General features: G+C 43.2%; 1 long non-coding RNA gene across 3 annotated transcripts in view; it reads left to right on the top strand.

Moving 5' to 3' along the window:
- LOC139750794 (uncharacterized) overlaps positions 1–24,551 on the top strand; it is a 71,293-nt gene that overhangs the window by 20,656 nt on the left and 26,086 nt on the right. Inside the window, exons 1-2 of one of the 3 annotated variants that reach the window (XR_011713226.1) lie at positions 8,544–8,624; positions 11,634–12,029. This is a non-coding gene — a long non-coding RNA (uncharacterized lncRNA). Of the gene's footprint in view, positions 1–8,543; positions 8,634–11,633; positions 12,030–24,551 lie in introns of those variants that run through there. The other 2 variants (XR_011713227.1, XR_011713228.1) reach the window with 2 other exon arrangements.

The following is a 24,551-nucleotide window of genomic DNA, read 5'->3' as shown; positions in this document are numbered from 1 at the left end:
CACTCCGTCTACCACGTCGGCATTTTCTCGTATTTCCTCGTGATCCCGAAAGTCTGTGTTTTTCCCGCATGGTAATGGTGAGACGGACGATAAAATTAGGCAAACTACCCAAGACATTAAGGACAGTTTACATGCGGATTGACAATTAGAGTCTCACCTTTATGGTATTTATCGGTCAAGGCAAAACTTCCCCTGGTGTTTATGGGTCTTAGCTTCCATCTTTGTCTCCTAAACTGTTAGTTTTTTCTGTCTTTGGCTTTTCCCAGTGGCTCTCTGGGTATCTTTTTTTTACTTTTTCCTTTTTTTTGGGGGGGTTGGGTTGGGTTGGGTTGGGTTGGGGGGGAAAGGAAAGAGTGGGATGAGGAGGGGGAGAGGGGGATGGGTGGATATACCCAAGGAATTCATGGCGTCGTGAAGGTTTTCGGGAACCCTGTGGTAGAGGCGAAGACCTGTCGTCCTGATTATTGCCAAGCGGCTCATTGATGCTGGTCTTGCAGCACTTAAGGACACATTAGCAGATCCTGATGCTTCCGAAACTAGTCTCGTAAGAAACACACTTCTTTTTTTTTTTTGGACGGTATCTCGAGCCCATTCGACCAGTGGACTCCTCAAACCCCGTTTTCGAGCAGGAGACATTTCCTGCTTTTCTTCAGCCTACCCCAGCAGCAGGCACTTCTAACCCACCCGAAAAAAGCAGGCACATCCTGCCAACTCAAGCAGATTTCTACAGCCCACAGGAGGCACACGTTTCCAGTCTGTACAAGCAGGAAGCACCAGCGGAGTCTTAATGTGCATGGATTTTGCCAAGATGAGAAGATGGGAGAAATAAGTAGTATGTTTTGGGAGAGGAACCTGGTTGTTCTGACTGAGTGAAACTAAGCTCAAGGGGAAGGGGGAAGAATGTCTTTAGGAATGGACGAAAGGGAGATAACTGTGGTTAGTCTGAGGCCTAAGGCAAAGGAAACTAAGCTCAAGGGGAAGGGGGAAGAATGTCTTTGGAAATGGTCGCAAGGGAAATAACTGTGGTTAGTCTGAGGCCTAAGGCAAAGGAAGAGGTTGCACTTCTGCTGAAGGAGGAGTTGTGAGAGTGTGTCAAAGAGTGTAAGAAAGTGAGCCTCAGACAATAGTGTATGGAAATGAGAGTGGATCATGGGAAGTAGGTGACTGTCAGTGCCTCTGCATTTGGTAGCGAGTGCAGAAAGGAAGAGAGGCGACTATTTCCGGAGGAGCTGAGTGGGTGCGCCAGCTATTTTGATGCGTGGAATCCAGTCATATTAATGGTAATTTGAATGCTCGAGTGGTTGATGTGGCAGTTAAGAATAAGTTGAGGGTCATTGGACACCCAGTGTGAATAAAAATGGCGAACAACTTGTGAAATTGTGTGTCGAAAAAGGGACTGGTGAGTAAGAATACTAGGTTTAGGAAGGGGGAGAGTGGAGTTAATGGTGGAAAGGCATTACTAGATATGTGATATTTGAAAGGCTCGCTAAAGAGACTCCTGCATGTAAATAACATGAGAGAGGAAGCTGGAAGAATGTCTGATCATTACTTGGTCTTGGCGAGGGTGAAACTTTGTAGAGGCTTCAGGAGAAATAGGAAATGCTATGGCTAAGAGGAGGGTGGGGAAAGTTAGTGAGCTTAGAAAAAGGGTTTGTATGAGGAGATGCCAGGAGAGACTGGATGAAGAACGGCAAAAGGTGTGACAAACGAAACGAAGGAATGAAGGTATTTAGGCATTCATTGTTTATATACACACAAAAAAAATACTGTGCGGCAGGTGGGAGATGGGCATGTGAGAAGAGGTAGTGAGTTGCGGGAAAAAGGAGTTAAGTTGTTCTTGAAAGAATTGTAGAAGAGATGGAATGAATATTATGAGGGTCTTTTGATTGTGTTAGATGACAGGATGGCAAATGAGAGCTATTTGGGACATGATGGTATGTCAAGTGAGAGAGTTATAGAAAGTAGCTTGGTGAAAAAGCTTCGTGTAAGATAAAGTATATCAAAGCGGCTGGATTGCGTGAAATTCCAGTTGAATTTCTCAAGAAAGGAAATGATTGTGTTGTTGATTAATTAGTTTGGAAAGTGAGTCAGTTGCTACTTGCAAACTCGAGTGAGTAACTGATGAAATTTGTGTATGAGTTTAGAAGAGTGAGTGAGTGGGGAAAAATGAGTTAAGGTGAATAGAAATAGCATTATTAAGTTTAGCAGAAGGAGACAGACTAGTTGGAGTATGAGTCTGAAAGGAGAGAACCTAGAAGGTGTGGAGGGTCTTAGCTACTTGGGAGTAGACATGGCAACCATGGAAGCTGAAGTAAACCACAGGGTGGATAAGGGGGCTAAAGGATCTGAAGATTATTGGAAAGAGATGTTACCATTTCTAGGTGGAAAGGTGAGTATGTTTGATGGTATAGTAGTCCCGACAGCGCTGTATGGATACGAAAGGGGGTGGGTCTAGATAACAGAAGTACGGAAGAAGGTTTATGTACTGCAACTGAAATGCTTGAAGACGATATGCTGTATAAAGATAGAAGTAGTAGAAGGAGGCGTATGACTGAGAGAGACGAAGGGGATGTCCCTGCAAGTTTTTCGACGTATCGAGAGGATGAGTAAGGAAAGGCTGACTGAGAGGGTACATATGTCAGGAGTGGAACGAACAAGACGAGAAGGAGGCTGAGGACGAGGCTGGAAGATGAAGTGGAAAATACTTGGTATAATCCTGATCTGAATATGCAGGAGAGTGTGAGGCATGTATGGGATCGATCAAGATTGGAGTGATGTAATTCGTATGAATGAAAGCGAGGAAAATGTATATAGTTTTCAGCCATCACGCCTCTCATACCTCCCACCACAGTAACCTTCCCACACCACCCACAACCCTCCTCCTGAAACGTCCACTTACCATCACACATCAGTCCTACTATCAGCCCCAGACTCGTTATACACCACGGTACATCCACCACGTATCGTCTTCTCGACAAAATTCCCCTCACCCTTCACGCATACCCCCTCTTTACAACCGTTCCCACACCCATTAGACATCACTCCCTACCACAGCAACACTTACCCATGTTAAAACATCACCCGTGTAGTAATAGCGTGCTCGTATAGTACACCACACCAACCCCGAGTTACTGTGAGTAACCATCTCCTGTGTCCGAATGGCTGCGCATCCCTCCATGGAGTTACTGTGAGTGACCATCTCCTGTGTCCGAATGGCTGCGCATCCCTCCATGGAGTTACTGAGAGTAGCCATCTCCTGTGTCCGAATGGCTGCGCATCCCTCCATGGAGTTACTGAGAGTAGCCATCTCCTGTGTCCGAATGGCTGCGCATCCCTCCATGGAGTTACTGAGAGTAGCCATCTCCTGTGTCCGAATGGCTGCGCATCCCTCCATGTATCTTGTGCGCGGGCGGTGCCGCACACCCGTCTTTGCTGCTGGTGTAACTGTGGTGTGACGACCACCGACTCCCCCCCAAGGCAGGCTAGGCTTGGCTGGCAGTCACTCAGACGCGCTGCCGACCGCCTCATTTTGCTGGCAAGTCAGCCAGCCGCGGTTTAAACTAGCCACCCACGCCGCGCACCCAGGGCATCACGGGACCCGTCTTGGTGACTTATCTGTGTAATCAGAGAGAGCGCATGAATGATGGCCGCCATCATGGCGTTTGCATGACCGAGGGATAAGACGGGGGGGAGCCATTGTCGGGATGTTGTAAGTGTCGCTCGCTCTGAGATGTGGTGCGCCTATGTCCTCAGGACCTCTTTGCTGCTTATCGTAACGCTGCTGCTGGTGTGTAGTTGTAACTTACGAGAATATTCTGCCAGAATGCAGGGGGGCCAGCGCGGAGCATTCACTGCCGTAGAAAGATCTAGAGTTCGAAAGAACGTAGTCGTGTGAGTTACGGTGTTGTCATGCGTGAGATGGGGAGAGACTGTGGACTGAAAGCCAGCAGCCCACGTGTGGGTGAGGCAGAGAGAGAGAGAGAGAGAGAGAGAGAGAGAGAGAGAGAGAGAGAGAGAGAGAGAGAGAGAGAGAGAGAGAGAGAGAGAGACTGCGATGGCGCGATAAAGGGAGGAGGGAGGTTCATTAAATATTTGGGATGTTTAACGAGGACGTTAACACAACAGTAGGGTCATAACTGTTACAGAAACTAACTGAGGAAGTTTTATCTGGTGGATGTTCTGATGCATGAAGATTACATGAGCCTTAGAATTTACATCCCAGAAAATGGTATAAGAATCAAATCGTAATATTGTTGTTCTTTGTCTCTTCAAGTGAATAATCACTTGAAGTAAACAAATATACATCACAGAACCTCACACACACACACACACACACACACACACACGAAGTGTTATACACTCAGTTCAGAGATAATGAACACAGAAAGCCTATTACTTACTACTACTACTACTACTACTACTACTACTACAAGGCCTTCATGTCCACCTTCTTTCTTAAAGTTGGATGATCGTTCGATCAGGGAATAATCAAGAGAAACCTGAGGCTTGCCAAGAACGACTAGAAAGTAGATTTCAGTATCTGTTTCCAAAGCAAAGAAACATCACGTCTGCTTAAAAACAACCCAGCACCAAGGCCAGCGACTTTCCACAGGAATCATGTCATATATGAATTCCAATGCGATCGCGAAGACTACATACACTCCCCGTTCGTCGTATATCGGCATGACCACTGATAAGTTGCCTCCAACGTCCCGCTTTTGATAAGTACAGAGTGGGCGCCCGAAAACACATCAGTGATCTTGCCTTAACACCACCCTTGCGAGAGAGATGTTAGAGAAAGGAACGTCCATATTAGACACTTCAACCCAACCCTAGACGCCTTTAGGTATTTGAGGCCCTCTGCATCAAGCAGAGATCCCCCTAATATGAACAGGCAGACAGACGGTCTTCTGGTGTTACCTAGCGCTCGACATCTGACTTCCCCCAGCGAGGGGAACTGGTGGTCACGTAGGAGTACGCCTCGCTAATCTGGGGCGGCAGGCTTTCATTGGTCAGACGTGAGAGTACTCGCTTGGCACATTCATCTCTTATAACTGTTCAGTAATTTTTTTTTTCATTTTTCTATCCTGAACTTGTATGCAGAAACCTGGACCTGCCGTACTGTCCCTTACACTTGAGAAAGATACAAGTCACGGAACGCTGTGCTATGTTACTGTATGCCTAAGAAGTATGACATCACTGGTTCCTACTTGAGTTTGGCTCAATCCTGCTGTGAACTTGGGCCAGCTTGTTGGTAGTCTGCCTAAGCAGTATAAGGGAATCGTTAGGCATATTGAGGACATCAGCAAGTAAATGATAAATGCTTAATGAATAGTTATATTCAATGAAACGTGTTTGACAGATCTCCTTTCTACACACACACACACACGTGTATATATATATATATATATATATATATATATATATATATATATATATATATATATATATATATATATATAATGAGCCTCTGAAGCCACTGAAGGAACAACATATATTCACTCTCTGCGTTGCATCTCATGTGTGCAACAGACATTGGTAATAATGTTATGAGGGGTATTATCCAGGGTATGACGGTCTTGCGTGTCTAGCCACACTGCTATAATATCATAATAGGCAGTTCCGTGCGTCTTTTGTTTTTTACCGTCAGGGAACACGTTACTTTATTAAGGTAACATGATTTTCTCAATTACAAGGCGGGAACTAACTATAACTTTGGAAGACTTGGAATAAAAATGACATAAAATCCCGTATCCGTACACCCTCTTTCGTTCTTTTCTCTTGGGTGAATATTTACGATCACGTAGGAATTAACTTGACAACCTCACATGGGCCAATAAGACAGAAATAGCGTCCCATATGGTCAATCATTTGGTGGAGTATAAGACTCGAGCAGTAATTGAGTTTCGAGACTTATGACAGGGTCTTGTGGGAGCAGCAACCTCCCCATCAGAGTAATCGTGTCTTTTGCCCTTTTTTTTTTCTTTTTTTAAGGCAAAGATCATTACTGAGATTTCGGATTATGGTTTTTCTCTTTTTTTTGCTTAAGTAAGGACGTCTTCCACCGGGCTGGGACGATTGTTTTTATGTTTTTTCTTTAGTGCATGCTAAATCCTTGGCGTCCGATGGCACGATTCTTGAGCGAGACTGTACGAGACGTTTGGGCATGTCAAACCCGACCTTTGGGTAAGGGATCTTGATGCTTTACCTGACCCCCAGTAAGGCCAGGTACAAGATCATGCGATTGTACCCAAGAGAGTTGTACCGTTGTGATCATCCGTGCCATGAGTTCAGGTTTTATGACTATTACACTTTAGGAGCTGTTTTACCTGACAACGTACATATGTACGGGAGGAATGTCTTGTGTATATGGGGATTTGAGGGTTGATATATCACGTGCCCCACATTTGCAAGTCTAGGTTCAGTCGTAAGGCAGGGCAGCGGTGTCGCAAACACTTCGCCCTTCTGAGATAATCTTCAAGTTAGCTCAGACGTGCTCAATAAGAGCTTTGTCGTGATTCATAATGCAGCGAATTTGGTCCTTGAGCTGCGACGCCATGAGGGCCCCCAAGACCACAATTGTTAAGCCAGAAATGTCTTTCCACCAAGTACACTACGCCTAAGGGGAGGAGAAGATATGTTCCCACTGAATGAACATAAAATTGTGTAAGTCTCAGATCTCTCCCCAGACGACGTGTGGTATATGACTTCAGCTTACACCGCCCAGTCTTATGAAGTGCTCAGGTTTGTTATGGTGTTTTGCTGTTGAACATCAGACTGCCAACTGTAACCATATAACATGATGTTTTCGTTTCGTGGATATATATGAATATATATATATATATATATATATATATATATATATATATATATATATATATATATATATAGATAGATAGATAGATAGATAGATAGATAGATACTATTTATTTCATTATACTTGACCGCCGTCTCCCGCTTTAGCGAGGTAGCGCAAGGAAACAGACATAGGAATGGCCCAACCCACCCACATATACATGTGTATACATAAACGCCCACACACGCACATATACATACGTATACTTACATATACATACACAGACATACACATATATACACACGTACATATTCATACTTTCTGCCTCTGTGTGTGTGTGTGTGTGTGTGTGTGTGTGTATACTGAATGCGTCAGTGCTGAACAAATACAGAATTGAAAAATATTCATAAATCTTCTTTGCCAATTTCGGAATTACTCAAGGCTTTTAGTAATGCTGGGATGACCCCTTTGCGTGTCATTACCTAGGCATGAGCGCCAATCAGTGTCTGAAGCTGGAATTGCGCAAAGACCCAGCTATAGTTAACTCCGTTCAATATATATTTTTTTCTTAATACTAAAGAGTTTTGTTGTGAGCTGTGTTAGCAGATTGTTTTGCGAGTGCTGATCTGTTCAAAGAGAATTTGAGAATGATGAATCGTCTATAGTAATATAGATCATCGAAACTCGTTCCTTTAATATTCTATGATGATATGCTTATGTCACTAATTTCATTGTTTTACAGTAGCGTGACGCTGAAGATATTGTCTCCAAAGCGGAATATTCCATGAGAATCTTGCATGTTTACTGTAGTGAATATTTTCAGATGCAGTGATAAGTATAAACAGAATTCATTTAATGTATCAAGCTGACATTAGCTGGAAAAGGTATACAGTACTTACCCAGAGCAGACGTCATCATGCCAGGTGGCATCCACCGAACACGTATGTTTTATGTGGTCGAGAGTGACGAGCAATGACTGAGGTAAAGTTTCCTTTAATATCTCAGCTCTATTTTTCGTCTCAGCTGGTCTGTGGATTCGGGGCGTTCGGGAACTTCAATCCTGGCCAGAGATTAGAGAGACGTTTCATAAGTTTTTAAGCTTTGGTATCTTGGTGATGATGAGTAAGCTTCTCTTGATATAAATATACATCAGTTCCTGACTAAATGTATAATTTCGTGTATCATCGGCTTGTGAGCTTATTGCATATTTAAAGTCACTGTCCTTGAATACCTGCCTTCAGTTCGTGAATTGTTCGTAATATTTCCCCAGAATTTCTAATTTAGGGTTAAGGTACACTTCATGAACTGAATCTGTAGGTCTGACGATTGGAAATTGGATGAAGCTAATTTTTCAGGTTGATACCAGGGATAAAAGACCTGAATCATTATACCTTAATCCATAAACTTAGCCAAAGACGAGGGCGAAAAGAGACGAACAAGGATCAACAGAAGAAAAAAAATATATAAATTCGCGACTACAGTAATTCTTTCTCAACAGATGGCGCTGCGGTCGTGTTTACAAAAATGATCATAATTCCCCGTGAGGCTGATTACAAGGCCCTCATTGTCGAGCCTTTTCAAACTCAAACCTTTATCAGATATGATTCTTAGTGAAATATTTGAACAAAACTAATCAACAACCTTTCATAATCTCAGGTAATCTTAAATCAGTCTAATCGATTAAATCAAACTAGATATGTCAGAATGGTGTACCTTACCTCTCGAGACACTAAGTTGCACAATACACGTCAGATTAGCAGTGTGGACACTCCAGGACTGGACAAAGCTATTCACTTTCAACGAGATAAAAGAATAAGTGACTGACAATGTAAGTTAAGTAGGTATGCCAATGTATTTCGTTTCAAGCCATCATATTTCTGAGTCTAAAGCTTTATTTAGGACGGTTAGTGCTGCGAATGTACGTTTCAAGTCGTCACTGTTGTCATCTGATCTCATTGTCTGCGGAGACAAATTCTTACAAGCTACTCCTTGCCGTACCTTGAAATTTCTCATGTGCTGAAACTTCATGTATACGTAACTGAAACCAGAAAAGTTATAGGTCAGTCAGAGGTTGTAGAAAGTGTCGTCTGCTAGCATAGAAATGAAAACAGGCGTGGAGTTCATCTCAAATTACAAATTGAATTAGTAAGCTATCTCAAAAACTTTACATTTTGTGCTGAGAGCTGACATAATGATCAGTTAGTATCGTACATATTTTCTTGCCCTGATATCCGTACCCTTAGGTCATTGCCTACTGATGTGTACCATAGAAGGAAATACTACGGTTACGTTACATGGAAATAAGTTTATTTATATTCGGGTTGTCGGCCGCTTCGAAAACTTTGAGCTACCTGAACCCCTTTTAGGGCACGAGGAGTCGCGGCCCCCATCCGCAGGGGAACAGAGAAGTCCGACTCTGCTTCGCTGCGCTCGAAGTCTCATTTGCATGTCCCCCTTGTTATGGACAGGGATACCGATTTGTTGTGGCGAGAGTGTCTGCCCGATGTGTAACAACAGCTGTTTCTCTATAACCCCCTTTCCCGTGAAGCATCGAAATACTATCTCGTGAACCCTCGTGACGCCTTTCCACAAAGCCCCGACTCTCCCACTAGGGGAAGCCATAAACCCACTCTCCCATGAATCATTGATCACTGTCAACTGAAGCCTCGAAATTCTTAGAATCAATGTTTTACACACTTGGAACCCAAGATCGAAAATTGGATTCGAGACAGACGATCCTGCTTCAAAGTCAACTGTACCCTGAGTGAACGGGGTACAGGAGGTGTTTGCTTTAGGGAATTTCCTGTGGTCCAGGTAATCTAGTGAAAACATTGATGGACAATTCTAGTCAGCCGAAAAAAATGTTTTTGTGTGTGTCTAAGAAAATAAGATGTTTCGGACGAACGAATAAATATTATGGGGAAAGACGGGAAGAGGCTAAATTGCTGTTACCGATTTTCGTGGTTGCTTGGGGTAACTTGTAAAATCTAGGATGGTATCGGTGATTTGGGGTTGTTCTTGGCGTAAGATTATTTTTTGTTAATCTTGTTAGAATAGTTAATCATATAAGAATACTTGGCTGATTTGGTAAGTCCAGGTTACTTCATCTAGTATGAGTAACGGTGTCTGTTCGCATGTATATTCATTCCTTAGAATAATTTGGGTAAGGCGGTGATATACCACGTATATTTTTGCCGTCTTTCTTCATTCGTCATATCTCAGGTTTTCTACGAATCGTCCACAGAAACGCGTGGGGAAAGCTTCAGCCAGCGAAAATGATTTTCTCTGGGCTCCCATCGGACGCGGATTGTAATTGTGTAGGCCCTGTTATCAGTCTTATGCATATGTTATAATGTTTATTTCCACTATTACATTATAATAATTGTGCTTTTGAATACGTACAAATGTATAATTAGAATATAAGTCATGTATTTCAAGTTACCCAGCAAAATATGTTCAGACCGTCAACTGATGACACTCGACCGAAAACTAACATTGAGGAGCGAGCGAGCGGCAGCAGAGAGACACTCCTGATTTTCCCCTGTAGCCATGGTTTTACCCAAAGCCTTTACGTTTTCTCCCTTTTCTTTTTCAACTGCCTGTACACACTCAGGCAGTTTAATGTGGCAATAGTCAGCAAGAATTGTTCCGGCTCCATCACGGCGGACTGTTTGTTATATGTAGAATCGCTAGGTTGGGACGGGAGTTCTCGTTGCAATGTGAACTTCCGGAATCCAACCCACAGAAAACTGTGTATCCCATTGGTATCCGTTGTGTCTTGTGTAAACGTACCTTTATTCCTCTGCCCGTATTATCATCCGAGACTTTTCCCACCCTCGCCGCTTCTCATGTTGATGTCGAACAACCACGAGGAAGAGGGCACATGGATGCATCGCCCCAGTCCTCACCGTTCGTCGTCCCTTCTCTTTTCGATGCTTTCTGTACATTTGAGCCACACAGGAGACCTCTACTCTATGTCCCTGCTCTTACATCCCCAGTCGTATTGTCTAGAATTTTCTTTTAGAACCACTTTCTATCATTTCCTACCCCACCCAGTAACTCTACAGATGTTGGGTGCAAATTTTCTCTTTTCTCTCCAATGTTTTTAGTAAGATTTTGTCTTAATGGCACGCGTCTGGTCACCATATCTTTGAATCCATCACATCGTATTCTCTCCTGATCACTGGCGTAGTTTGAATTTATGCAATACAATCTCAGCAGTGAAGTTGCAACCGTCCTCCAACACCACCTCACGCAAAAATTACATGACACCTTTTCCACAACAGTGACGAAGTCTATTCATCCAGCTACATGACTGAGTGGCTGTCAGATTACCCACAAAAGCCCTTTTTCCTACAAAATCTTTAAGCTCTTACTGTGTAAGTCATCGTTCTCTCTCTCCATTCCACTTTGGTCTCTTGACTGGTCTTCCATTACCTCTTGCAGACGACAATGTGAAAGTCCACTCACATGCCACACGATGACTCCTCAGTCACATGACTGCGACGTAATGTGATGGCAGGGTTTGATTTCACGGATCCAAATTGCTTCTGTCGCGTGTGGGGGTGGGCGTGTATGATTTTTGCATGACTTCATTTTTCTTAGGGTTTGTGGTCTACCTTCATTTAAGGGAGATGTTCGGAAGATCTCTCGTATGTTTACTTATTATTGATCCTTGTTGTAGATGTCATGTGTACCGCTTGATTAACGGTCGGGCTGGTCACGAACTGTCGTGAATGTGTATGAAGGTAAATGCAATACTTTTAGAGAATGAATTCGGTAATAAGAATCGTCTCCAAGATGTAAGTCTTATTAATTACTTTCTTACATCCCACAGGCGGGAGGAGCTCGTGGGATGAGTTTTGCTTCACTTTGGACCACTGACAGACGTGAGAGGATCAGGACCATGGAAATGCCTCCACTGGGATCAGGACCATGGCTATACCTCCACCGTGATCAGGACCATGGTAATACCTCTACTAGGATTAGGACCATGGATATACCTCCACTGGGATTAGGACCATGGAAATGCCTCCCCTGGGATCAGGACCATGGCTATACCTCCACCGTGATCAGGACCATGGTAATACCTCCACTGTGATCAGGACCATTGCTATACCTCCACTGTGATCAGGACCATGGAAATGCCTCCCCTGGGATTAGGACCATGGATATACCTCCACTGTGATCAGCACCATGGTTATACCTCCACTCCACTGTGGAGCATATTAGGGTAAGTGTCCCCTCCTCATGTTCTGGAAGTAGGACCTTAGCCGTAGTGACAAATGGGTAAAACGTAGCAACGAAAACTGAAAGTAAGAGCCAGGAAGTTAAACCTTCTGAACTACTTTTGACAACTTCTTATTTTCCTAAAGAAGACTTTGCTTTCACTTTTCGTTGCTACTTTTTTTTTACCCGTTCTGGCAATAGCTGGAACGTAATTCCATAGAGGCATGTTGGTTCAAGGAGAGGTGTATCCCTCTTCTTTGCTCTCATGCCTGTGTAGTTTCTCAGTGTTATAGAAGTTCCAGATCTAGACTGGAAGTTAGTTTTCATCTCTCTCGCAACCACAGACAGGTAAAGTGTCTACAAAGGTTAATATTGGAGGCGATTGTGTTCATGTATAAGTTAGACTGATATGAATATGGGATATGTATTTGTTTTTCTCAATTCCCAGCTTTTTTAATGGATTATATATATATATATATATATATATATATATATATATATATATATATATATATATATATATATATATATATATATTATCCCTGGGGATAGGGAAGAAAGAATACTTCCCACGTATTTCCTGCGTGTCGTAGAAGGCGACTAAAAGGGGAGGGAGCGTGTGGCTGGAAATCCTTCCCTCTCGTTTTTTTTTTTTTTTTAATTTTCCAAAAGAGGGAACAGAGAAGGGGGCCAGGTGAGGATATTCCCTCTAAGGCCCAGTCCTCTGTTCTTAACGCTACCTCGCTAACGCGGGAAATGGCGAATAGTATGAAAAGAAAAAATGAAAATATATATATATACCTTTCGTTGCCACCCTGCCCCAGGAGTTCCTTTTATCTTTATGAGGCTTCTGCAAACTCTGAAAGCTAGCTACCCGTCGGAACCACAGGTCATAAAGTGTTATGATGTTGTGTGTGCGTCTGTGTGCAGAAACTGCAGGGCAGTAGAGCAACATATCCTTGGTGTATTCTTCATGGTAGTGCATCGTAGGTATGAAGGGTCTTAGAATATACTGAAGTGATGTTTGTAGTGTTGTAGAGATGGCTGATGTCCAGAGCGTAAGCGGGAAAGTGTGACTCGGATTTGTCTAGGGAGTGTGGTTTCTGATGGGTGTATGTCTGATGGGTTACGAGTTCGAGACTGAGTTAGGAGGTCTCATGTTAAAGTGCTTGTGGAGTTATTTCAGTGAGAGTGTTTTTTGTCGGTGTTGTTTGCATTTGTTGGGAGTGAAAGTCTCCGGGAATAGAGGTTACTTAAGTGAGAGTCGGTGACAAAACCTTATATTGTACTTAGGGTTTGGTGGTAGTTATAGCATGGTTTGGACGGAAGGGATCTTGTGTTGCTACATACGATTGAGTGCCAAGGAAATGTCCAGGTGAGACTTTACAGAGAGGACCTTTTGTTTCATTGTGAAGGTGTCATTTGAGTTGTTTGTGGTTACCACGCAGCTGGTGATTGTTGTAAATGCTTTCTTCTGTGAGGTCTTGCAGCTTTGTTATACTTGCTTTTGAAAGTGTGGGGAAACTATAGGTAGGTGAGGAGCATTGTTCAAAGTGGAGCGGATGAATTGTTCGTGGAGGATGTTGTTCGATATCTGGCTCCATTTAGTGTTCTGAGGGCATTTTGTTTGCGTGTTGCTTTTGTATTGATATGGGTGTGAGGAGTGCGTGTCGTGTGTGTCATATATAATGCCATGAATGGCTGGTGTTCTGCTCAGTGTTCTGCGGCCAATTAGTTTGTGGCTGGTGACTGAAAATATATGTGGAAAGGCAGGTGGGCAACTGGTTCAGAAAGTATGGAAGCTGGGTACCGTATCCATTCGGCTAAGGAGCTCGTAATATAGGAATGGCCTTTCGATTACCCAGTTTCCTCACTAAGGGAGGAGTTTCGAATCCTGTTATCGAAGAATTTGTATATGTGTGACATTGGACGTCGTTTTATTACATTTGTCGTTCATATATCTCCGAGTGCGACAGTTCTGCCGGTAAAATGTTGAAAGCTCGTTGCTCGCATACGTGACGTCGAATGATAATCATTTCTCGATTATAGGCACCATGGCCGAGTGAATAACATTTCCAACTCCAACACTATCGGCGGCGGTTCGAATCCTGCTGTTGGGGAGTTTGTTATGTATACAAAATTGCGCGTTCGTTGTACTATGTTCGTCGTTATGAGATGACTATAAATAGCGCATTCTGTTGCCTGCGTTGTTTCAGCTATACTATATAATAAATAAAAGAATGCAGTTCGTCTGGTGGTAAGCGTAACAGAACTCCGAGTTGAAGGATCAAATTAAAGAAAACGAACCCAGTAATGTTGGCCCAGTGGTGACACCCCTTCCCGAAGGAGATGAGGTCTCGCATAGTATAGGGTGAGCGGAGGGGTACTTGTTTACAAGGAGGGAAAGAGGAGATAAGAAGTCATATAAGACGTATCTTTAGGCAGGTATGTTATCCTGAGTGATTCGTGAATGAGGCTTACTGGAAAGCGAGGAAGATATCTTATACATCTAGTAACACAAATGTGGAAGATGATACGATTGAATGTCTGGTGTTGCCCTACTCTCCTACCTTAGCTAATGTGAGACAGGTACTGAGAAACCGTGCTCTTAATGTTGCCTTCCAGTACAATACCACTTTCAATAAGACCCCAAAAGTAGGCCAAATTATCCCATAATTGGGAGTGTTTACGCCGTCAGATGTAATAAGGCATGTAAAGATGTATATATATACATTGGCCAGACCGGTAAAGCAGTAAGTGAGAGATGCTGTTGACACCAGCATTCAGTACGCAGGGATGACCACCAAAAAATTCCGATCGCTAAACACTGTCATGAAAGGATCACCACGTAGACCTTTACAACCTAATTACATTGTACCCCTCTTCTGATTATGATATCCGTAACGTCATTGAATCTGTCTTAATTGTTGATACTAAGAACTTTGATTTGTCCTCAGGTAACTTAAAAGCACATCCCATAACCATCCAAATCATTATCCAAGAATTATAAAGAAACGTTAACATGAGAGAACCTCCCTTAACCACAAGGCAACCCTCCACCCACACACACACACACACACACACACACACACACACTTTCCCTTTATCGGTCAGGCTAGTGTGTAGTCGAGAATGGCATAAGAGAGACTGGATTTTTGTGGTGGTGTTGGGATTTAACAAAAGCTTTCTGAATTCTTTGCACCTAATAAGGCTGATTTTCTCCACGAAACATGTAGTGATGCACGTAAAGAAAAATTATATGTTGAATTATCTGAACTACTGAATTGCTATTTCACTTTATATGTATATATATATATATATATATATATATATATATATATATATATATATATATATATATATATGCGCACTTAAATACACCATGATGCGACAGTAAAATGGGACAACATGCAAAGTCGGACTTACGAAGGTAGAAAATATTCCCCTCGTATCAGATACACATTTCCATCCTTGTCATTTGTGAGATCATATAACATGTAGGAGCAGAGAGATCTCGGAGCTTTTCTTGGGCCAGCCAGCCAGCCAGAGGCTCCCACTGAACGGAGGGCCTCAACCTAGTAAACACATCCTGGCCTGACGAAATATTGCAGCGCTGAGATCTCTCTCGTCCGGCCGTAAAGTTCGTCCGGGTGAGTCATGTTTGCCTGTAATGGCTAGGGTGCGTTAGGTGTGTGTGTGTGTGTGTGTGTGTGTGTGTGTGTGTTTGGAAGGGTGATGGCTCGTCATGCTCCGGTAGTGAGTGAAGTTTCGTGTGATCTTTGCATGAGAATCTCTTCGACTCGTTCGATTAGCATCTGGAAAGCTGTGTCTTTTGGTGGTGGTTTATGGCAAATTGATGGATGCCTCTTTTACCGCTTCAAGTCCCGGTTGTTCTTTTCACAGGATAAACGAAATCGTTATTGTGAGAGGGTTTATTTAGAGGTCATTGTGGCCTTTGTTCTCCTCCGCCTGGGTTTCGGATAAGCCACGCAGCGTTGCCAGGTTCACGGAGTGTGCGTTTATCTTCTGCTGTTGCTATGTCCTCGTTGGATTTGGGTTGGTAGTGATGCTAAGTCTATCTTACCGTTCTGTTTAATAGTATTGAGTTGAATTGTACACACACACACACACACACACACACACACACACACACACACACACATATATATATATATATATATATATATATATATATATATATATATATATATATATATATATATATATATATATACATATATATATATATATATATATATATATATATATATATATATATATATATATATATATATATATATATATATACCACGCTTATAGTGTAAAAGTATTTCATTACATCATTTTTAGCATGCGTCTTGCATAATTTCATGGTATGTCCTCTAATTGCTCTATCACGTATTTACCTCGAAGAGCTGTTCACTGTCCACATCTTCAGTCTGTTTTAAGAACCTAACATAATGTGATCAGGTCAACCATAACTCCGCACTGTACGCGTGTGTGTGTGTGTGTGTGTGTGTGTGTGTGTTTTGCTATAACCCATAACCTATATGGTCTGACACATTCTCTGGCCACAGGTATTCACAGTCACCAGGCCATAGATGTCAGTCGGTATAATACGTCTGTTAAACCTCCCCAGCACTCCAGCGTACCATAGATGTTATCATCCAGTCTGTCTGTCTTTTAGATGACTTCACATAAGAAGTGAGGACACAGCAAGAGGCCTAGTGGCCCGTGCTATGCAGATCTTGAGTCTGTTAATTCTCCCCAGGACTCCAGTGTACCATAGATGTTATCATCCAATCTGTCTGTCTTTTAGATGACTTCACATAAGAAGTGAGGACACAGCAAGAGGCCTAGTGGCCCATGCTATGCAGGTCTTGAGTCTGTCCACCCTACAGCCAACCGCCTGAACCCATAAACACATCTAACCTTCGTTTAAAGCTACAGAAAGACCTGGCTTCCACCACTGTGAAGTCATGGGGCGATATCTCTCATACATTATGAATCGTGGAGGAGATCTGTAGTGAAGCAGTTTCACTGAGAGGAGGAGAAAGCCTCCCGACTGAGTATTTGTTCATTAACTGGGATGTGATGTCAATTTGGCTACCATTATACCCTGCGTTGCTTATTAATAGCGTCGACTTCGTGAATAGAAGGGCATTACGTGAGCAATTTAAACCGTTGATTTGTGAAATTGTATCGCCACGCCTGGCTGATTATATATCTAGATTTATTCTCTGCTGCTGGAGACTCTAAAAAATTTTGTATATTTTTTTTTTTTTTGTACATTTTCTGTAGAGTCTGTGAGGATCTTGTTTACGTCTTGTTTACGTGCACAGCTGTGACGAGTCAGGGGTCTGGGTGACGTGCACACGGCTGATTGATGCACGGCGGGGACAACCTTCGTTGCTTTTAGCTGTACGGTTGCGACCTGCTGCGGTCGAGGGGAGGTGCATGGCTGGTATCTGCACGGCAGGAACCAGCCACAGGCGGAGCTGAGGATAGATCCAGCGGGTGTTAAGGTGTATGAAGGATTCCACATATATTCGGGAGATTTAACTTGCTCTTCTTTGTCTCCCTTTGGCTTGTACACGCTTACATTAATGGTAAGAATCTGTAAGAATTATGATCAAGATTTGGAGATATACTCCGGGGTAACGCGATGAGGCGCTCATTTGCTTATTGATCCCAGGGTTTATCCAAGGGAATGCCCAGAGAGACATTCCTCCTCATCGCAGCAACTCTTTGCAGCTTCAGTTACCCTTCTGTCCGTCTCCACGACGTCGCTTTCGTGCCTTCTCCAGGAGCATGTGTGTGAAGTGACTCTGTCTTAGTGGCAGCCTCCGCAACCGAAACACAAATGGGGACGAATCTTCACAAGAGAAGGTCCCGGCGTGCTAGATGAAACCTGGCGCATCTATCAACATGAAAGCCTCCGAGAAACGTGTCATTTTCTCATGGTACTGGACTTAACGATGCTGGGGGAGGGACCAGTAATACGCCTTTTCTCAAACTTGCGAAGTGATCTCCGTGTTGATGTGCAATTACCTCGGCGACTCAGCGTTTTTCTTAAATTATTCGTTAATAGAATCTTACTTGTCAGCTTAATGGTTTTGTCGTTCGTATATGTTTCCTGTTTTTATTGTTCCTGAGTGCTGGAGACATGACCTCTCTTCGTCAGAGAAATACACTAGCTAACAACGCGCTTGAAGATACATGCCTTGCTGAGATGGCTGTCTGAATACTCTGTGCTGGGTGAGTCCGTAACATTATAAACTCGGTCGACCAACTCGAGCATCTGTTTAACGATGGGTCGGCCCAGACCATGTTGTGGGCTGCAGCATCCTAAGGGCATCAGTCAAGCTCTCCATGACACCAGGGAGAGAGTCCTTGCCCCAAGCACGCTTGAACATGGGAAGGTCAGGCAATAAGGACCTCCGTGCTCAGATTTTGGTCTTATGAGACCCAAAACTCCTGCTGACTTCACCGATGTCGCTTGTCGACAGACTGCAGAGCCTGACGCTGGCTATCCAGTGCTTAATTGAGCCCATCGCCAATGACATATATCTCCATCATCAAGCGAAATGTTGAAGTCATCAACTGGATACATCGACATCAGTAAATACGTGTAAACCATCCGCTAGACTCACCCATACCACTAAGAAGCCACATCTGAATCATCGTTTAGATATAACAATAACTGTACTTGAACATACCCATATCAGCAGCAGTCTAGCAGACAGACCCACACACGTCTGTATATTTTACACATGGAAGGCTGCACATGTCTTAAAGTGCGTGCACACGCTTCTATGAACCACTGGAAGCGCCCAAGTAAGCAATTTGCAGATTTTTATCACCCATTGAATGTGTGGAGGTCAGCAGCTGTGGCAGTACGCCACCCCCAAGTCGCCAATTAGACACGCCCACATCCCTAATTAGACGTTTGCTGGCGCAGCACAGCCTAGAATATCCTAACTAGCAACAGCTCAGTGATAAGGTGTGCCTGCTCATCAACAGGATGTGCAGCGATGGAAAGTCGATAGGCTATATTTGAGCCATATGTGCGCGTACCTACCTGAACTTCTTTGTTTTTTCTTCTTCTCTCCCCTACCTTTCTTTTAACTTCTTTTCATCCTCTTCTCTCCCTGTTCATTGTCCTGCCACTGCCTCCTGAGCAGCTTAGAAATAGCTTCTGACTGAGTTAGGAAAGAGATGAGAAAAACGAGGCAACTCATTGCTTGAGGAAATCGTGGAGATTGTTTTGACTTCAGGACAGCGGCTCTGAATGTTCTTAATGTCAACAGTTGTTGTGTTATTATGTCCTGCTTTTGCCGTCGGGAAATCTTATTTCCAGTTTAGTTAGTCCCCCCTCCCATGCAAGACTCTGAGAGAATCCCTTGGGCCAGACGCATTAATCCTGTTTTACAAGAAGATATATATATATTCCAGCTCCGCATTTTGTGTTGTTCTCCAGTTGTGTTTTTCCACGATGGTTTGAATGGGGAAGACTTTGAAACGTAAAGAGATACATTAGTCCTGTATAGGGAGAGTCCAAGCTGGAGACAGAGTTTTTTGGGCTGCTGCTGCTGCTGCTACTGAAGTCATGCTATTTGCCTGGGTCACACACAGCTTGACACACGAGTCAGTCTTCCTCCCCCTCCTCCTTTTTTTTTTTTTTTTTTTTGTTTTCGTCTCCAAGCGCCTGCGTCTCTGCAAGGTACATACTACGTAAATCCCACGCAAGAATGCAGCCAGTCGCTGATGGGATGGGAGAGACGGGAGGGTGGTGGGGTTCAAAACGGGGAAAACGGCAGCAAAGAGCTGGGCAAACATAGTGCCATGCACTGGGTTAGAAAGAAACGGCTGACGGAATTTCAAAAAAAAAAAAAGGGGGGGGGGGGGGGAATCCTCCTGGTCGCCAGTGAGGTAGATGCGTCATGAGAGTTGTAGAAGGACGGGTTCTGATGACTCGCTAAATTAAGCGTTTGAGACTAGCGCTTAAACACTTCCATCCATCTTGGTTTCCTTTTTCCCCGAAATCCTCCTCCTCCTCCTCCTCCTCCTCCTCCTCCTCCTACTACTACTACTACTACTACTACTACTACTACTACTACTCCTCCTCCTCCTCCTCCTCCTCCTCCTACTACTACTACTACTACTACTACTACTACTACTACTCCTCCTCCTCCTCCTCCTCCTCCTCCTCCTCCTCCTCCTCCTCCTCCTCTCTCTCTCTCTCTCTCTCTCTCTCTCTCTCTCTCTCTCTCTCTCTCTCTCTCTCTCTCTCTCTCTCTCTCTCCGGGGTGAGGGGGACGACATACTCTCCTTACCAAAAGACTCCATGGGATGAGAACGGTAGTAGCTTTCCGGGATATGACATCTTGACTGGTGTAAATTATGTTACTCATCATACTTATTTAATTTCCTTTTTCAAGTTAGAAGTGTTTGTGTTTTTTTTTTTCTCCGAATTCCGAACGAAAGTTAAGGATTTAAACGTGTAGTCGCTGCTAAGTTTTTTGAAACAAAAAAAAAAAGAGAAAAGGTGAGCGAATTGTTAAGGGACGAGTAATGGACTGCTAATGGCCATTCCAGAGTGTAAGAGACGGGCAGTCGGTAGTTTGTACGACGTGGCCGGATGTGAGGAGCAAAGAAAATGGTAAGAGGAAGTGAAGGGGGGAGGGTTGGGGGTGGGGGGGATAAAGGGCAGTGTCAGGGAAGTGAAGGGAAGGAGGGCGTAATGTTGGGGGTAGGAGCAGTGGAGGGGAAGTAAAGGAAAAGGGGGCATGATGTCGGCGGAGAAGGGAATAGCGGGCGGGGGCTAGTGACACGAAAGTGAAGGGAAAGAAGCCATAACATCGCGGAAGAAGGTAGTGGAAGCCAGGGGCAATGATGGGAAAGTAAAGGGAAAGAGAGCATGGTGACTGGGAAGATGGGAGTGAAGGGAAAGCGATTGTGGCAGGGAAAGAAGGCATATGATGTTGAGGAAGGACAAACGTGGGAGAACAGAGGAGACAGAGAGATACAGAAAAAGCTAAAAGAAAATAAAAACTAGGTAAGAGTAGGTCGTTCCATAGGGAGATGATATGGTAAGGATTGACAAGAGGAGGAGAAAAAAAATTGTAACCACCAAACGGTGCTTTCAAAAGTTAAACTACAGAAGATGTGAAGATATTCGGTTTCTAGGGACAGTGGTGGGAAATTCTAACTATGCCTGGATTAAGTTTTTGCAATCCTAGTTCTATTTAGATTTTGTTAATCTCCCATTAACTACTTCGAAAATGAGTCCCAGGAAATTACTTTTTGTCAGTACTGAAGTGTTGGACTTAATGTAATTACCTATTGTGTAATTACATGTTTGTAATGTACAGGGGGAAAGTTTTACACTCGTGGTGCCCCATCTGTTCAACTTTCTAGCATCATACAACCCTTAAATTCATGTTCACAGTGTCATCACCTAGTAGTTGTCATCTATCCACCACTCTTATTCTGAGATAGAACTCCGTTACGCATTTTTGAACGAGATTCGTACCCCCTTTCATATTATGGTCTCCAGTAACCCTGCCCTTTGCATCTCTCTGGCTTAAAACTGGTAATATTCGTATTGAGACCTTCTTTCACCGTGTCCCATCCCTATTGCTCTACATTTACTCGGTTGAGTCTTACTAACCATTGGAGCTTGTCTGGATCCTCTGGTAAGGGTATACGATCCTTCTAGCAAGTCATTCTCATAAATCAGAAAGAGCAGTGGGATGTGTGTGTGATTACTAATGATGATAAATATTCATGTTTTACGGTGAAAGAGATTTATACTCGTATTGACCCTTCTTCCACCACAGTGTATACTTCCCATGTCTTGACTCCTGTATATATATATATATATATATATATATATATATGTGTGTGTGTGTGTGTGTGTGTGTGTGCACACCCCAGCCGAGGCAACGTACCTATTTATCGACCAGCCCCGAGAGGTGAGTTGAACAACTGGATTGGCTGTAGGCTGACCGCTGCGCCAAGGGTTCGAATCCATGCGGATTCGAACCCGTTTAGGCTTATACTGTTTGTGCGTGTGTGTGTGTGTGTGTCCTCTTCCCAGATAAGCTTTCGAACATTGTTTTTTCACGAAGTCCAAATAGCTCTCCTCTCTTTAGACGTACGTAAAGCATGCGGAATCAAAGGAACCCTCTGAACCCGTCTGTGCTCGCCCATTAGCCTCTGCTTCAGGACCGACATTTTTCCTCCCCCTTGAAAAGGCACTGGTTCGATCCATTTCTAAAGTAAACCGCCCTGGTCTATTTATGTATCGTTCTGTAATTAATTATAATTCTCAAATCCGTGTTCGTGTGTCTGATCTCCACGAGGATTACAGCAGTTAACCCTCTTACAGATGGATTGTACCATTACATGAGTCCAAAAATCAAGGAAATTCAAGGAAAATCAAGGAAATCAAGGAAAAGATCTGATTTTTGGTTAAGAGTAGAGGAGCCCCTCTTAACGAAGAAAACGGGAATGCTTTGCCTCTCGGGTAACATAATACGTGATGGTTTTCGAGCGGAGATGAAAGCTGAATGGGAGCCAGAGGATTTCTTTCTTTTTTTTCCCCCAAACCTGGTACTCTCCAGGTCCCTCGCCCGAATTGGCCTCAGTGGAAGAGTGATCAAACCATGCACTAAATTAAGAGACAGTCTTAGAGGAAGAGGTGTATATATATATATATATATATATATATATATATATATATATATATATATATATATACATGCACTAAATTAAGAGACAGTCTTAGAGGAAGAGGTGTATATATATATATATATATATATATATATATATATATATATATATATATATATATATATATATATATGGGAGCGGGGGGCTGGAAATCCTCCCCTCTTCTTTTTTTTTTTTTTTTTTTTTTTTTTTTTTTTTTTTTCCAAAAGAAGGAACAGAGGGGGCCAGGTGAGGATATTCCAAAAAAGGCCCAGTCCTCTGTTCCTAACGCTACCTCGCTAACGCGGGAAATGGCGAATAGTTTGAAAGAAAAGATATATATATATATACTTCCCAGGTATTCCCTGCGTGTCGTAGAAGGCGACTAAAAGGGGAGGGAAATCCTTCCCTCTTGTTTGTTTTTTTTTAATTTTCCAAAAGAAGGAACAGAGAAAGGGGCCAGGTGAGGATATTCCCTCAGAGGCCCTGTCCTCTGTTCTTAACGCTACCTTGCTAACGCGGGAAATGGCGAATAGTTTGAAAGAAAAAGAAAAGAACTGCAGTAAGCTTTCTAGAGGTACATTAAGTACGACATAGATGAGGTACCAACGGAGGGGTGGGTGAAAATGTGTCGTTCCATCGCGAAGGATTAGAAGATAAAACGACGTGTGTTGCATATGATCATCTTTGTCCTATAGAATAAGCAGTGTGGTTGGTATTTTTAGCCGACGTCATTAGAAGATGTCAACCAATCCCTGTCGTGTACGGAGTTCCTTACAGGACGTGATGATCTTTATGATGAACAGAACCGTCAGGGCGTTTCATGACAGAAGATTGGATAATTAGAGAACGTCATGGTGCTTGTATGGATAGGAGAGAGGCGTTAGGATGAAGCGCAGAAATTAGCGGTGAAAAAGGGATTGTAAGTGGGTGATCGATCCTGAGCCAGATAACATGAAAGTTTGGAGATACAAGATGTACAAAGCGTGTTGGTGATGGAGTAAGCGGAGGTTCCTACTCTCAACTGATATTGTGGATGTAAAACTGTAGTGACAGACGTGAAAGTAGTGGAAACATTTGTGTAAAGTTGGATCTACGGGAGACGTAAGACCTTAGACTTTTGATGGTTGGTGTGTAGCGTGAGGATGGTCAATAGAATATTTGAGGAAGTTGGTGAATTGTTGAGATGAAAGTCAGTTTTATTAAGATGGGTCTTAGGAGGGACCAGTACTGATGCTGCTACCTTTTGGCTTTTGTTAGTGTTACGATAAGTTAGTCACTCCCCTTAGTCAGACGAGACCATACCAACAGAATGCGTACATCTGTTCAATAATGTGATTCCGTACGTAATTCAAGCTTGGATATTTTTAGTCTGCTGATAAAAAAAAATCTTTAACTTTGGAGAGCATTCTATTTTCATCCCAAGAACACCGTTTATTGTCGTGACTATTTATAGTAATTGTAGCCCTTTGTTCTCTCGCTGGTCATCGATGGATGGCGAGAGAATGACCTCACATGTGGTATACTTCGGTGAGGTTAGAGCTGCGTATGGGTGATGGGCAGAGGGAAGAAAAGTAGGAGGTGGATATAAGTGATAGGGAGGGGAGAAAGAGCCATAATTTGATCAGTGATTCCAAATGCCCCTTTACTTAGGTTATGGGGGCCCACTCCCAAGAATGATGGGGGAAGGTTTGGGAGATGGGAATGGAGTAAATGGGCGGGGATGGATTGAGAGAGAGGGAGAGAAATGAGAAGATATTATAGAATCATTTCCCCCATTTGGAACCCTACCCTGAGTCTCCCTGTGAGG

Source organism: Panulirus ornatus, chromosome 10, assembly GCF_036320965.1.
Source record: "Panulirus ornatus isolate Po-2019 chromosome 10, ASM3632096v1, whole genome shotgun sequence".
Classification (NCBI taxonomy): domain Eukaryota; kingdom Metazoa; phylum Arthropoda; class Malacostraca; order Decapoda; family Palinuridae; genus Panulirus; species Panulirus ornatus.
The sequence above is the reverse complement of the archived record's forward strand: the minus strand, read 5'-3'. Positions and strand labels throughout refer to the sequence as shown.